Source organism: Panthera uncia, chromosome D2 (assembly GCF_023721935.1).
Source record: "Panthera uncia isolate 11264 chromosome D2, Puncia_PCG_1.0, whole genome shotgun sequence".
In the NCBI taxonomy this organism is placed as follows: domain Eukaryota; kingdom Metazoa; phylum Chordata; class Mammalia; order Carnivora; family Felidae; genus Panthera; species Panthera uncia.
In genome coordinates, this window is record NC_064818.1 from 31,998,351 (window position 1) to 32,013,104 (window position 14,754).

The window sequence follows — 14,754 nt, forward strand, 5'->3', positions numbered from 1 at the left end:
CTCTCCCTCTCCCTCTCCCTCTCCCTCTCCCTCTCCCTCTCCCTCTCCCCCCTCCCTTCTTTCCCTTCTGCCCCTCTCCTGCTTGTGCTCTCTTTCTTAAAGAAAAAAAAAAAGGTTATAATTACTGAACATTTGCTGACTACCACCAATTCAAAAGTTGTTACACTAAACATAGATTCAAACTCAACCTGTACCTGTGGAATATTGTCTTAGTAATTTAGTGATGGAATTATCAAAATCATTCACGATTAATTCCTATGGAACTACGTCTAGAAAACTTCCAGTAAAATCTCTTCCTTCTGGAAGTAATCATTCAGTAAAAATTTAAGTTTATGATACGCCAAGCTCAGTGTTAGGCATGATGCTGCCTTCTCCATAAAGATCAGTATTGTTCGGCAATGATTCAATAATGAGTGAGTGAGTGAAGGAAACATGTCAAACACAAGACATTTATCCAAAAGGTACTAGTAATCTAGTATGCCAAACATACCAAAGAAATTAATATTATCAAAGGAATTATTTTAAAACCACAAAAATCTCCTTTTCTTTGCTATTTTCATCATGACACCATCCCCTAAGGCCTCAGAGTGAATACTTTTAAGTTAATAGTCTAAGATACTACAGGGTTTTTTCTGAGATCTTCAACATGAACTGTTCGCTTTATCAGCAGAGGTAATATAGGGGAACAAGTGTGTGGACTCTGGTAACAGATATCCTGGATTCATATCTGGCTCCAATACTTTAGCCAGGAGATCTTTAGCAAGTAACTTCTCAATGTCTCATTTTTCTTATCTGAACAATGGGGGCTTGGAGAGTATTCTCCTCATAAGGATATTCTGAGGATTGAGCAAGATGCTATAATGTAATGTTTTACAGTGCCCGGCTTATCACTGTGCTGTTAGCTAGTACTCAAACTTGTCATTGAAGTATCTTTTTTCTTTCTTTCAGATTTTAGAAAAATATTTTAAAATCTAGACCTCATTAACCTTCTTGTGACCTTGTCAAAGGGTCTTTTTTCCCTGTTGCTGCCTGCCAGATGGTCCACCTACAAATGAGAAACCTGTGCGCTTACCTGTGTTAAGTTAGACCGTTGAAGGTCAATGCCGTGTAATAGAGAATAGGGTTGGCCATAACTGAGTATGTACAACTATGTAAACTGCAGGAAACAGTTGTCTGTGAACAGGTGTGGTATAGGGAGACAAAGATAAGGATGAATCAGACCCAGCTTAACTCGCTGGGTACACTGTACTTAGCCTCTTTGAATGTTTTCTTAATTGTGTGTCCTACAGAAAACACTTAAATTCGTTGGGCCATTATATTTTTCATCTGTAAAGTTGGGAAAATAGTATCTTACTCATTGAGTTTTTTGTGATGACTGACTGCGCAGAGTAAGAGCTCAGTAAATTCGCTGAGGGCTGTGGCCAGGCATTGTGAAGGTTAGTTCTCTTTTTTTTTCTGCGGCTGTCTTGGGAAATGAGGAGCAACGGCAGGGGTGGCAGGCAGGGCAACCACTCAGCAACATTATGATGCATGTGACTTACACAAGTCTATCACAAGCGGCTGTTCAGTGTGCAAGTTGGGCCGGTAGAAATGGAAATCTAGTCGGTGCTGTATTCTCTAAGATGCTCAGAAAGGGTCTCTCTCTCTCTCTCTCTCTCTCTCTTTTCAGTTTATTTATTTTGAGAGAGAGAGAGAGAGAGAGAGAGAGAGAGAGAGAGAAAGAGAATCCCAAGCAGGCTCTGCAATGTCAGTGTGGAACCCGATGCAGGACTTGAAGTCACCCACGGTGAGATCATGACCTGAGCCGAAATCAAGAGTCAGACGCTTAACCAACTGAGGCACCCAGGAGCTCCGTGGGTCTCTTTCTAATTTGTACAAAGGAGCTCCATTTCCCACCCCATTTCTGTACCATTTTCTGACTTTTAGTTTCTTCTCACCTCTCTAGGTGTCCTGTGACTTCATATGGCCATGACCTGTCCCTGCAGGTTTCTGCTATAACCTGCCTCACTTCTCTCGGGTCATCCTATGCCATTTGATACCGTCCGGAAAATCCAAATGTCTCCAGAGTCCTGATCCTTTAGGACTCTTCCATGAGATGAGTGCTAATTGCTTAAACTAATTCAAGCTAAGGAATTGACAAGAACTTCCTTTGGTTGTACTGTCCATTGACGTTTTAACCAAGGTTTCCAGCGTTTCAACCCAAAAGAGCAAACATTGAGAGTCTGAAGTATCGAGGCAAAGGTAATGTAGGGCAGGTTGAAAACTGACTTTTCTGCACAGCACACAGTGGCTGCCCAGTCTGCTAACGCATAAAACTGGAGGCAGCATTGAATGTATACCAGGAAGTAGATCTGTGTACCTTTAATAAACAAGCCTGCCTGTCCACATCAGCCAGCCCCTTTAAGAGTCAATAAGAACTTTGGACCCTATACCAATACCCATCTCTGAGAGAAGAGAATGTGGGAGGAGCAGATTTTGTGGTATAGTCAAAAGAAAACTGCCTTGAGAGTGAGGAAACCTGGATTATAGTTCTGCCTCCACCGCTAAATAGCCTTGTGAGGGGCGCCTGGCTGGCTCAGTTGGTTAAGCATCTTGATCTTGGGGTCATGAGTTTGAGTCCCACATTGGATGTAGAGATTACTTTTAAAAAACAAAAGTTTAAATATAAATAAATAAAATGTCCCCTCCCTTGGAAAAACAAACTGCTCTGTGGCCTTGGGGCAAGTCAGATATGTGCTTAGACTTCAGTGAAGTTACTGCAGACTGAGACTATGATGGAGAGAGCCTGTGAAGTCCTTTTCAGGTCTATCTAAGCTTTTACGTGGCTCTTTTCCCCCATTGTAAACCGAATAGCCTGGGGCGGGGGAGGTGGGGAGGGAAGCAATGATGACCTGTAGTTTACAGAGTATTATATTGAACTGCATGTGGAGAGTGCTGGCTTCCAGAGAGTGAGATTACATTAATGGTTAAGAGTGTGGGTGCTGAAGTCCTTCATTCCTGAGTTTGGGTACTAAGTTAGCATAAATTACTTAACCTCAATATCCTCATCTGTAAGACAGGAATACTAATACCTAGTCATAATGCTAGTGAGATGATTAAATGAGCTAATACATATTAAAACACTCAGCACTGGTAGGTCGTTTAATTTTTTTTTTTTTTTTTTTTTTTTTGTCCCATCAGAGACGAGGACTAAATTGTTTCCTAGGTGATTTCTGTTCCAAAGTGATTTCTATTTCCGTCTTTCAATCCCTATCTTTTCATTTGTAATAGAAACATGTGTTTCAATAATTTGGCTAGTTCTGAATTTAGTAGCTCAATTACCCATCCACTATGTATAGAGTAGTTTTCCAGAAAGATCTCTAAGTCTGAACTACTCCCATAGTATATAGGAGGGTCATTGCTGGTGACTAGGATATAAGAGTTGTACAGTCTCAATTATGAAAACCCTTGCTTCTGTACCTCCACTCCCAACAACATGAGAACCTACATCTGTAGATGTCTGAGTCCCAGGCCACATGACAGCCCTAGAAATCATGATTATCACCATATTGGCAAAGTATAACAGCCACTTGAGCCCCAAGACATCCTATATTTGAGGGTCTGTTTCCTGGGTCACTCCTGCTATCAATTCTATATGAGTTAGCAGATAAAAACCATACCAGTAACTTGAGAAGAGGGAATTTAATGTAAATGTTAACTAGGTGTAAAGATAGGTGTAATGTAAATGTTAACTAGGTGTAAAGATATTAACTAAGTAACTGCAAGGGTAAAAAGAAAACTTGAAAGAATCACGGGGTAGCAACTGCAGAAAGCAGCTATGACCCCTTTAGCTAAGAGGACAAAAGAAAATGATTAGAATTATTAAAACTAGAGACACATCCTTTATTATTAACAATTCTTTATATTAAATTGTCTCTTCAAGTAATTGGTATGGTTTGTGTCTCCTGACTACACTATGACTGATAGAGTGTTTGGGTCAATTTATACTCCCACCAGCAACATAAGAGTGTCAAGATTGCTACATATCCTTGCCAAAACTTGGTATTTTTCATCTTTTTCATTTTGACTCTTTTCTTCTACTGGGCTTGAAGTGCTATTTCATTGTGGGTTTAAAAAAATTTTTTTTTAACGTTTATTTATTTTTGAGACAGAGAGAGACAGAGCATGAATGGGGGAGGGTCAGAGAGGGAGACACAGAATCTGAAACAGGCTCCAGGCTCTGAGCTGTCAGCACAGAGCCCAACACGGGGCTCGAACTTACAGACTGCGAGATCATGACCTGAGCCGAAGTCAGACGCTTAACTGAGCCACCCAGGCGCTCTGCATTGTGGTTTTTAATTTGCATTTCCTTTATGGGAATGAAGTGAAGAACGCTTCCATTTGTTTATGGGTTATTTTGATCTCTTTTTGTGAATTATTTGTTCTAGTCTTTTGCCCATTTTTTTCTATTGGGTTGCTGCCTTTTTCTTATTGATTTGCGAGAGCTCTTTGTATATTTTGGACATGAGTTCTTTGTTAATATCACCCCCGCTCTCTGGAGTGCAGCCTGGGCAGCATTGTTAGTGTAGGTGTTCTTCCTTTGAGTAAATGGCCCTTAGGACTGAATTGCTTATGTTGTTCTTATTGTACCACCTCAGCAGACATCAAGAACAGTGGAACGGAGATACTATAGCTTTATTGTGAGAAGGTAAGTATATGTATTTCACATATGTATTTATTCATTCATTCCACAAATGTCTTTGAACTTATGAGTTTATTTTTAATTTATTATTATTATTATTATTATTATTATTATTTTGGAGAGACAGGGTGTGAGCAGGGGAGAGGGTCAGAGGGAGAAGAGGGAGACCCCAAACAGGCTCCACGCCCAGTGTGGAGCCAAAACAGTGCTCAATTCCATGACCTCGGGATCATGACCTGAGCTAAAATCAAGAGTTGGACGCTCAACCGACTGAGCCACCCAGGTGCCCCTGAACATATTATTTTAGAGCATTAGTTATGTATAAGAAACTATGCCAAGTATGTGAGTTTGCTCCTGTCTGAAGTATTAGAACTCAGCTTGGGAGCTTTACACATATTGTCATTGTAATAAAATAAAAATCTTGCAGTAAATTAAAAAAGTTCTCCAGGGACCCAGAACATTTTTGAAAACTGAACAATTCATAGCCACTAACTACCTGAGGTCAGTGAATATTAATACTGAATACTGAAAAAGGGAATACCAATACTAAATACTGAAAAAGTCCTGTGCAAATGTTAAAAATGCCTTCTAGATCTTACTAAAACTCATGTTTTTATTCATTCATTCATTTACTTAAATCAAATATTTGTTAAGCATGTATTAGGGAAGAACATTAAATGGCATCTAATTTCTTAGATCTTCTTAGATCTTCAACTAATTTCTTAGATCTCATCCCGGATGGTTCCAGCCACTTCTGTGGTTTCATTTACAAACTATCTATATGCGGATGATCTCCACATCTATTTCTACAGTCTATTCATTAGGCTCAAATAACCAGCTGTCTGATGAATATTGTTGCTTGGATGTCTCAAGGCACCTGTCACACAACATTTTCAAAACTGAACTCATCATCCCCCACGAAATCTTTTCTGTGTTTCCTCTGGCATCAGCATCGACACAAGTTGCCCAAGTGAGACACTTAACAATTTCCCTTGCTACCTTACTCTCCTTTTTTCCCTGCTGCCCCCAAATATCCTATCAATTACCAGTACTTTTTGATTCAACTTCTTATATACAGTCTCTTTCAAATTAGTCTGTTTTTTTTTTTTTTTTTCCATGGCCAATACTATAGATCATATTGCTGACATTTCTTGCCTAGATCTCCTAATTTGTTTTCCTTCAGTCTCTCTGGTCTCCAATCTATTCTCTAATCTCTCCCATTTCTGAAACCTTTGAAGACAAACTTTGTTCTTTGTGTAAAGTCCAAATTCCTTAATATGATTTATAAGACACTACGTAATGGGTTCTTGTTGCTTCTCTGGTATCATATCTCACTACTTTCCCTCCGGCACTTACTTCCATTAACTTGTCAGGTGTCACCAAAGGGATCTCCTGAGATCCCTACCCAGATCCTCAAAATTAGGTAAAATGCCCTCCTATAATACTCTCCTGTTTCCCTGATCTTTTATTATATGGCAAGTTGGTGGGGCCGGATCCTTTTGTTTGTTTGTTGGCTGTGGTAACTCAACCAACAAATCACCTTATTTATTGAGATAATGGATGAATTTCTTGGAACTCACAGATAGCCATTACTGCAGTTGCAGAATAAACTCTTTTATTAAATTTAAGAAATACTTCAGGGGTGCCTGGGTGGCTCAGTCAGTTAAGCATCTGGCTCTTAGTTTGGGCTCAGGTCATAATCTCGGGGCTCGTGGGTTCGAACGCCACCTTGGGTTCTGCGCTGGCAGCATGGAGCCTGCTTGGAATTCTCTCTCTCCCTCTCTCTCTCTCTGTCCTTCCCCCACTCACGTTGTGTCTGTCTCTCTCCAAATAAATACATAAACTTAAAAAAATACTTCAGATTTTTTTTTTAATACAAGGAGATATTTGGGCACAATGTAGTTACAATTAACACACTTGGAATTTTGTATAAGCCAAAGTCTGTCTTATTTATTGAGATGCTTTAGGGAGCTATTATTTGTGATGACCATGTGTTAAAGTTTTATTTGCCAAGATGGATCAAAAATTGGGAATTACCATTCTAAAGAATGCATTCCGGGGGTGCCTGGATGGCTCAGTCGGTTAAACATCCGACTCTCGATTTTGGCCCAGGTCATGTTCTCACAGTTTGTGAGTTTGAGCCCCAAGTTGGGCTCTGTGCTGACAGTGTGAAAGCCTGCTTGGAATTCTTTCTCTCTCCCTACCCCACTTGTGATCTCTCTCTCTCTCTCTCTCTCTCTCTCTCTCAGAATAAGTAAATAAATTTAAAAAGCATAAAAAAAATGCATTCTGGAAACTAGGGTTTTACTTTTCAAAGTTGGCCTGCTTACTATTAACCTATATGTAAAATTTGATTTAACAAGATTCATTCATATCCCAGGTCTGTTTCTGGGAGAAGGATTCATGATTGCAAACAGGAAATTATTGTCTATGTTTATATATTTCCACCTTCCAAAACATAAAATTGATAAGAAAGCAGCAAAAGTCCATTTTAAAAGAAACAAATCTTTACAATCTTTTTTCAAATCCTCTTGAGTTCTGTATCATGGTAATTGTAATAGTAACTATAAAATATCATGGGAAATAATCCAAATTAACTCAGGATTCTGAGTTAGGACCCTTCCACACACTATCCCAGGTTTATAATCTAGTGGTATTATGTGCAATTTTCCTCTTCTTAATAAAGATCATGTTTTGATTGAATAGTTAATAGATCTGATTGCTTCAGGATCTTAAAGTAGTAGCATCCATAGGTGCTATAAATCTTGCTTAAATTTTAACAAGTCTATTAATTTTTTTTAACGTTTATTTACTATTGAAAGACAGAGAGAGACAGAGCATGAGCAGGGGAGGGACAGAGAGAGAGGGAGACACAGAATCTGAAGCAGGCCCCAGGCTCTGAGCCATCAGCACAGAGCCCGACGCAGGGCTCAAACTCACAAACCGCAAGATCATGACCTGAGCCGAAGCCGGATGCTCAACCGACTGAGCCACCCAGGCGTCCCTTAACAAGTCTATTAAATGAGTTATTCTGATGTTGGAAAAGCCAAAGGGCCCTGTTTCAATCTAATAGGTACGTCTTAGAATAGCAAGGCATGAAGGAAGGAATGCAATGTCTTCTCACAATTCTCTGAGATTGAAGTTCTCTTTATACTCTAGGCAATGAACTAGTTAGAAACTATTTACATAGAATTGTACCCTACTGTACAATGACAGCAAAAAACTAAAATTTCTTCATATGTCTTCTTGCTAATTTTGTTGGGTGGGGTGAGTTATTACATTGGGAGTATGTTTTAAAGTTATGTTATATTGAGACTCCGAGGTAACTCAAAGGATCTTTCAGTAATTCTTTTGAATGCTCTATAAATGTTGGACTGCAAAGTTATGGGAAGAATTGATTCCATTTCAAGGTTAGGGTGAGCATTTTAGAAAAAGTAATACACGATGCAAAAAAATGTGAATTTTGGAAAGTTTTCTCATATCATAGCATATATTGTCTGACACATAAGAGGCAGTCAGTATATTTTTCTTGACTGATCAAATGAATGAACAAAAGATTATCCTCATTCAGGTCTTGTCCCCTCCTCTTATCCTAACTCCCAATTAGTAGTAATTATTTTCTGAGTCTCTACCCAAATTTTAGATAATTTTGCTCCCACGTTTTGGCAGCTGGAATGGCTTTTAAAGTGCCTAATTAAGAATGATTTGTTAATAATTATTATCTCTTTGAATAATTTTCTTCCCCTTTTCACTCTTTTAAGTTGTTTTTTCACTTTCCAAGTCTCATGCTGGTTTTTTATTTCTTAGGCTAGCTTTTATTAAATAAAAGAGAACAAAGCTCTTTTTCTCTCTGCCTTTTAATAAATGTGACCCTTTCTGTCATTCTTTCCTTGATCCTTTCCAAATCAGCAGTGGTTGCCATACGTGGCGGCTGAGAGATGAGATGCCAAGTGCAATGGCTAAATTTAAAGAGCAGCATTCGCACCTGTTGTTAACTGGCAATGACCAGTCTCACGCCCACAGCTTCCTCCACCCTCTGCCTCCTACCAAGTGCAACCCAGAGCCCAGTCTTTATGCATTCACATATAAATAAGTACTGATGAAGATTATATACATGATATCAAAGTGGAGAATGAATATACCATTGGACACTAAATTTGTTTAGTTTCAGAGGAGCTGAAATTTGGGCAACACTCAGCGTAATATAAAGATGAATCTGAGCTTGAAATAAGGTAAACTAATGCTAGGTATTTGATGAATTTTTGAAGACTTTCAATGGACTGTCTCACCCCAGAATAAATTTTTTATTTTTAATTTGAGAGAGAGAGAGAGAGAATGGGGAAGAGGGGCAGGAGGGGGAGAGAGAGAATCGTAAGCAGGCTCTATGCTCAGTGTAGAGCCCAACATGTAGCCCAATGTTGGCCTGATACCAATGGGGCCTGATACCATGACTCAGGGATCATAACCCGAGCTGAAATCAAGAGTCGGACACTAAACTGACTAAGCCACCCAGGTGCCCCACCCCAGAATAATTTATTTAGACCCGCCATACTTTGTGAAATTATTTTGGCTATCAGCATTGGGAGACTCCTATAAATTTAAATGTTGTGTAAAAGAGGCAATCCAAAAAGTACTGATTATCATCTAAATAGATAGCTTAAATTAGTTTGCCAGATTGGCAACACTAACCTAGAAAAGTTCTGTAAGAGAAATATAGTAACATTAATAACTTTGATACAAATTACACTTAGAAGATGACAGAAGGAGCTGTGGCCCAGCCAAGGAGATGAGTCTAATCAAATAGGTCTGATAACCAAGGGGCTGTGGCAGACCTCAACTGTCAAATCAGCTTGCAGCAGGTACCAAAGTACCATGATACAAGGTCAAACAATAAATTATGAGAGTTTAATTTTACTTGGACATTTAATCTCAGAGGAGGCAAAGTTGGCCTTCAAAAGAGTAGAACAGGTGGCTTACAGGGACAGTGGGAGCAGAGTTGGAGGTTGAAAGGTCAGGGCATATTCAGGATTTAGGTAGTTAAGTACCTGGAGATTGCTGAAAGAGGGGAGCACTTTACCAATCTGGAATTTTGTTAGAATTTGGTCTTGTCAAAGAATGTTCTTGTGATTTTGGGGGCACTTTTAGATATTCTGGAATGGTGTTCAACTCCATAAGAATGTGTGCCAAATTCCTATGCTGAATTCCTCTAGAGGCGTTGTTTATTTTAGCGCAAAGTTTGTGTGTCCTGCCTCTTTGAGTCACTTCAGATAGAGGAAAAATTCCCGGCTCCAAAGGTCTAGTAAATAGCAAAGGCTGGAGGAAGCCACAGCCAATCCAACACAAAAAGGACACCATTAATATTTGCTGCCAACCTCTCAGATCTTGAGAAACATGAACAAAGACGGTCCTATTTGAACAAACCCTGCCCTTCTCAACTCGGTGTTTTCCTGGTGTTCTGCTCTCGAAAAAAAAATTTTTTATTTAATTTGGTTTTTAAATTTACATCCAAGTTAGCATATAGTGCAACAATGATTTCAGGAGTAGATTCCTTAATGCCCCTTACCCATTGATTTTTTATGATTTTTGCTTCCCTTCCCTTATGTTCATCTGTTTTATATCTTAAAGTCCTCATAGGAGTGAAGTCATATGATGTTTGTCTTTCTCGCACTAATTTTGCTTAGCATAATACCCTTTAGTTCTATCCACGTAGTTGCAAATGGCAAGATTTCATTCTTTTTGATTGCCAAGTAATACTCCATTGTGTGTGTGTGTGTGTGTGTGTGTGTGTGTGTGTGTATACACACCACATCTTCTTTATCCATTCATCCATCAATGGACATTTGGGCTCTTTCCATACTTAGGCTATTGTCAATAGTGCTGCTATAAACATTGGGGTGCATGTGTCCCTTTGAAACAGCATACCTATATCTCTTGCATAAATACCTAGTAGTGCGATTGCTGAGTTGTAGGGTAGTTCTATTTTTAATTTTTTGAGGAACTTCCATACTGTTTCCCAGAGTGGCTGCACCAGTTTGCATTCCCACCAGCAGTGCAAAAGAGATCCTCTTTCTCCACATCCTCGCCAACATCTGTTGTTACCTGAGTTGTTAATGTTAGCCATTCTGATGAGTGTGAGGTGGTATCTCAATGTGGTTTTGATTTGTATTTGCCTGATGGTGAATGATGTTGAGCAATTTTTCATGTGTCGGTTGGCCATCTGGATGTCTTCTTTGGAGAAGTGTCTATTCATGACTCTTGCCCATTACTTCACTGGATTGTTTGTTTTTTGGGTGTGGAGTTTGAGAAGTTCTTTACAGATTTTAGATACTAACCCTTTATCTGATATGTTGTTTGCAAATATCTTCTCCCATTCTGTTGTTGCCTTTTAGTTTTGCTGATTATTTCTTTTGCTGTGTAGAAGTTTTAATTTTGATGAAGTCCCAGTTCATTTTTGCTTTTGTTTCCCTTGCCTCCAGAGACATGTTGAGTAAGAAGTTGCTGCAGCCAAGATCAAAGAGGTTTTTGCTTGCTTTCTCCTTGAGAATTTTGATGGCTTCCTGTCTTATATTTAGGTCTTTCATCCATTCTGAGTTTATTTTTGTGTATGGTGTAAGAAAGTGGTCCAGGTTCATTCTTCTGCATGTCGCTGTTCAGTTTTCCCAGCACCACTTGCTGAAGAGACTGTCTTTATTCCACTGGATATTCTTTCCTGCTTTGTCAAAGATTAGTTGGCCATACATGTGTGGGTCCATTTCTGGGTTCTCTATTCTGTTCCATTGATCTGAGTGCCTGTTTTTGTGCCAGTACCATACTGTCTTGATGATTACAGCTTTGTAATACAGCTTGCAGTCTGGGATTGTGATGCCTCCTGCTTTGGTTTTCTTTTTCAAGATTGCTTTGGCTATTCAGGGTCTTTTCTGGTTCCGTACAAATTTTAGGATGGTTTGTTCTAGCTCTGTGAAGAATGCTGGTGTTATTTTGATAGGTATTGCACTGAATATGTTTGAAATTTTTTTAATGTTTATTTTTGAGAGAGAGAGAGACCCAGAGTGCGAGTGAGGGAGGGCAGAGAGAGAGAGAGAATCAGAATCTGAAGCAGGCTCCAGGCTCTGAGCTGTCCAGCACAGAGTCCAACGTGGGGCTTCAACTCACGAACCGTGAGATCATGACTTGAGCCGAAGTCAGATGCGTAACCCACTGAGCCACCCAGGTGCCCCATGCTCTTGACAGAAGAAAACTTGTAGATTGGATGTTCCTGATCTGAAAGAATATTTGGTTATAGGGTCACTGAATTACAAAATGAATATGGAGTCAGTCATTCTTTGAAGGTCAGGGCCTGAGGCTCTGGCTACACAAAAATTTTAAGAGATCATATGTAAGTATACCTATGTAAATTATGTATGTAAAGTATGTTCATAATCCAGTGTAAGGTTGCAGTCTATATTAGAGTAAGAGGGATGGGAATATTGGGGGGAGAAAAGTAAAGGGATTAAAAAGTAGGAAGGAAAAAAATGTGTGTTCAGTTTAGCGAAGTGAGACTAGCTGTAGATATAGACGGGAAAAGAGATGTGGTGGGGTTTACGAGTAGTTCAGCCCTTCTCATCTATGCTCACTAGAAATATTTCTGAACCAGTGAAACTTAAAAAAGACAGAAAAGTTTACAGAAACTAAGAAGTCATGGGAAAGTGAGTGGTAATGATGGAGAGATGACTGCAGATGGGTAGGTGTGGAGAAATGAGAATAATGACATCTGGGAAAATAGTGAACCCCAAATAGCCAGAAAACAGACCTAGGCTGTGATAAATATTTGAAGGTAAAACCCTTTTCTTTTGCTCTCCTTCTTCACAGACTTTTTTTTCTGTCCATTAAGAATTGCTCATCTTACTTGCATATATAATTCACACCATCTGTGAACCATGAAACACAGCCCCCAGACCTCTAAGCAGATCCCTGTCATGGTTTCTTGCTCACGCAATGAACTGTGTGCAATCACCTATCCTGGCTATTTTGGAATGCTTTTAAGCAAATACTCCATTGAATTGAGTCATAATTGGGAGCTGACTTCAGTGTACGTTTTGTAGGGAGCCTAGTTAGGGTTTCATGCTCCAGGAAATCTGTTCTGATTATTTTTAGCTAAAAAAAGATCAACCTGTTTTAAGGACTGGCACAGAAAAGAACTCTGTAGCCATATAGGTTTCAGTGACCATGTTTTTATAATGGTAAAAATGACATGCAGATGAGAAAATGTTGAACCATTTGAAAGGGTAGCTATCCCCTCAAAAGCCCCCAGAGTTAACATGTTTCTTATTTATTTTTCTAGAAGTCAATATGTACCTGAATTATATAAAATAATAACTTTTAAAAGGCTCATTTGTACTGCATTATTACTTCTTTATAGATGGGACAATTCATTTTGTTAATGGCTACATAATATTCTGTTATAGGGTTCGTCTCTAATTTATTAACCAATTCCCTATTGGAAAACATTTAGGTTTTCTTAAATTTTTTAATTCTCAAAAGTTACAATGTTTTTAAGTTTTCTTTGTGTGTGTGTGTGTGTGGTTACTTTCCCATCTTTAAAAAAATTTTTTTTTTAATCTTTATTTATTTTTGAGAGAGAGACAGAGTGTAAGCAGGGGAGGAGCAGAAAGAGAAAGGGAGACAAAGAATCCAAAGCAGGCTCCACACCCTGAGCTGTCAGCACAGAGCCTGATGCGGGGCTCAAACTCACGAACCATGAGATCATGACCTGAGTCGAAGTCAGATGCTCAACCGACTGAGCCACCCAGGTGCCCCTTCTTTACCATCTTTTATAAAAGTATTATAAAAGTGATCAGCATAGCAGGTACTGCATGAATTAACTGTTTCCTGTCATATGTCGTTTCTCTTGGTATATAATTTATTATTTATTTATTTTCTAGGTATGTGGATGCTTTCTGTTGCACTATCTACACTTTCTTGTTATGGGGCCTGGCCAACCAGCTAATGTGAGGTATATCCTTTGCAGCTATGGAAAAGAGATAGCTGAAGAGTGAAGAGATAGTGAGGAGATAATTGATGTTTCTTTCATTTCTAGCTCCGGATTATTAGAACTCGGTTCAGTCAGTGGATCCGCAAATTACACAGCCTACTGGGGGTGCATCAGTGGTTTCATCTTGGTAGATAAAAGATAACCTCTTTTGGTAAATAAGAAGAAAGCTTTTGGTAGCCCCTCTAGTTTCAGGTTTGTGCAGTTAAATAATCTATTTATTGCAAATGCAAATGCAAATGCACAGGACTAAGTCTCAGAACATTCTATCTAGGATGCATATCTAATTTCTATATTTGGAAAAATAGGAGAAAGACAATTCCCATAGAACTTCTCAGAGTATAAGATAGACATGAAGGGGCAATCCTGATTTGTAGCCAGATATGGCAAAGTCACAGAAAATAAAAACAAAACTAAAATCCATGGTTCTCCTTCCTAGTAAGAAGGAGGAAATGGCACAGCTGGGTAAATACATAATATGCAGATGGGATAAATATAGATGGGCCGAAAATGACTGTGAGTGAAGTTGTTCCAGGAATGTCACAGATTTCCAACGAGAGGGATTAGTGTGTGCAGCTGTTGAATGGGGGGCTAATCTCATTCTCGAGCTCTCAGGTTCCACTGTTGGGCAATAAATGCCTTTTGGGTGAGTGGTGTGATAGTCTCACCTGGAGAAGCCAATCATTTTACTGTTCCAGAGTGGGGTGGAAGGATTAAACAGACCAAAAACTCCACTTCATTATTTAGCAATTCTTGGCCAAACAAGTACTACTTCAGTTAAACTTAAAAAAAAATATTATTTGAACAAGTGATACAATAAAATTGTGTGTGGTGTATTTTTGTTTGTTTGTTTCAGCTTGATCACCTAAGGCTACACTATAAAGATGTTTCCCAAAATTGAGAGCAATACTTTTCATCTGCTTACCAAACTGCTTTCGTGCTTCAGATTTTAAAAAAAATGTGAGGACTAACCAGCTTATAACAACAGATAGTAAGGAAATCTTCTAAGGAAATATTTATTTCACAGTCTTTAATGAGCTTTCAT

At 39.0% G+C, this 14,754-nt stretch overlaps 1 protein-coding gene across 1 annotated transcript in view; it reads right to left on the reverse strand.

Moving 5' to 3' along the window:
* The window catches only part of MICU1 (mitochondrial calcium uptake 1), a 417,233-nt gene that overhangs the window by 299,838 nt on the left and 102,641 nt on the right, over positions 1-14,754 (reverse strand). The window lies entirely within an intron of this gene.